The sequence below is a fragment of the Octopus bimaculoides genome, chromosome 23 (assembly GCF_001194135.2).
Source record: "Octopus bimaculoides isolate UCB-OBI-ISO-001 chromosome 23, ASM119413v2, whole genome shotgun sequence".
Classification (NCBI taxonomy): Eukaryota; Metazoa; Mollusca; class Cephalopoda; order Octopoda; family Octopodidae; genus Octopus; species Octopus bimaculoides.
In genome coordinates this window covers 27,228,379-27,230,279 of record NC_069003.1, presented here as the reverse complement: position 1 = coordinate 27,230,279, position 1,901 = coordinate 27,228,379, and positions in this window count along the sequence as shown.

Below are 1,901 nucleotides of genomic sequence, written 5' to 3'. Positions count from 1 at the left end.
TATATATATATATATATATATATACACATACTACATGCACACACACATATATATAAATATATATATATATACACATACACACATACATATATACATCAATACATACACATATATATAAATGTGTGTGTGTGTGTGCAGATATGTATGTATAGTTAGGTAGAAATTTCAAGTTTATCAAGACTTGACAAACTAATATAGAGAAGAGAGAAAAAGTATATTGTTAATCACACGTAATATCCGGAAGTAATATCCGGAAGTAAAAAAAAAAAAAAAAAAGCGTAAGATAACGGACAGAAAACATTCCATGTTAATGATTTGTTGCCTGGGGGTTTTAATCGCCAAGGGAAAATCGTGTATATGTATATAATATTTAGTAGGTTTTAAGATGATCGTACTACTAGGGATAATATGGAGAGCAGTTTAATTACGCGAATGTGGTTCCTGCTTAATAGTGCATATGATAGGAAGTTAGTTTGTAGATGCAGGCGGATGTATAATTTGAAATATAATGGGTTTTAATGTGTAGATGAAATGCAGGATATGTTGATTGCAGTTTGGTAGATATTTGTTAAAGACGCAAGCAAAGATAGCAATTAGAGCCAATTGGATACAATCACTCTAAAATTGGGCCGGGAAAATAATAGGAGGAAACTAGATAAAAGCTGAAATTATTACATCGAGTATAGCTCTCACATATCTATCTACACACACATACACACGCACATACACATTCATACACACATACATACATGCGTATACACAAACATACACGCTTACACACGCGCATATATATACTATTGTTGTTGTTGTTATCATTAATATTATTATTATTATTATTATTATTATTATTATTATTATTATTATTATTATTATCTAAGACGTCGCACAGTATCCAATATCGTGATGTTGTTGATTAAAGATATTGTATCTACCGTGGGTTTGTACTGTTTTTCAAGTCACAACAAGGACCTCAGACAGTTCCAAGTAACGCCGATTTTTGCAATACACCTAGATTGTAGGGTATTTCTAAAGTTTCCAAATGTTGTTTCACGTTGGGTGGTATTGAACCCAATGCTCCGATGACAATAGGGACAACTTTTAAGTTTGACTCTCGTAGTGATCTCAATTCTTAGGTCTCCATATTTATCAATCTCTTATCTTTCTTTCGTGATAATATTCGTCGATTATTACGCACTCTTGTTTGTCCCTCCAATACACACACACATATATATGTATGTATATATATTTTCCGATATAATGATGGATTACATAACTATCAAATATTTGAACGATCTAGACCCAAACCTACTATGTCAAATCGATTATATATTTCATTTGGATTCATATGATATGCAGCTTAAGTACAGCGTAAATAAACTTAAAAGCATCAAATACTTTTGAAGCATAAGCTGGATATTCTTTTTTACCAAATATTTAGCCAAAATCAAATACGAAACAAAAAACTAAAGCACAAACAAAAAACCGAGACAAACAGGAAGTTGATTGATCTGATAAATCTGCACATTCAAACTGGATCAATTGATCAATACATAAACTGGATTAAGTCAGTTTAGCGTTGGACATATATTACAGGGAGACATTTATTTAATATTATTTAATATTGTGATTTTTTTAGCATCGGCGTCGGTGATTACAGGTTTCTAACAAACAGCCAGTCAATGGTTGACAGTATCTCTGACGGCGAGAGTAAAGACAAAACATAAGTGAAGAATACACAACGTGGTTTAGGGTTCAGTTCCACTGTGCAGCATATTGGTAAATCTTTACTATAACCCCGATTCGACCAGTGCCTTGTGAGTGAATTTCGTAGACGTAAACTGTTTGGAAGCCAGTTGTGTATATATATATATATGTATATATATATATATATATATATATAT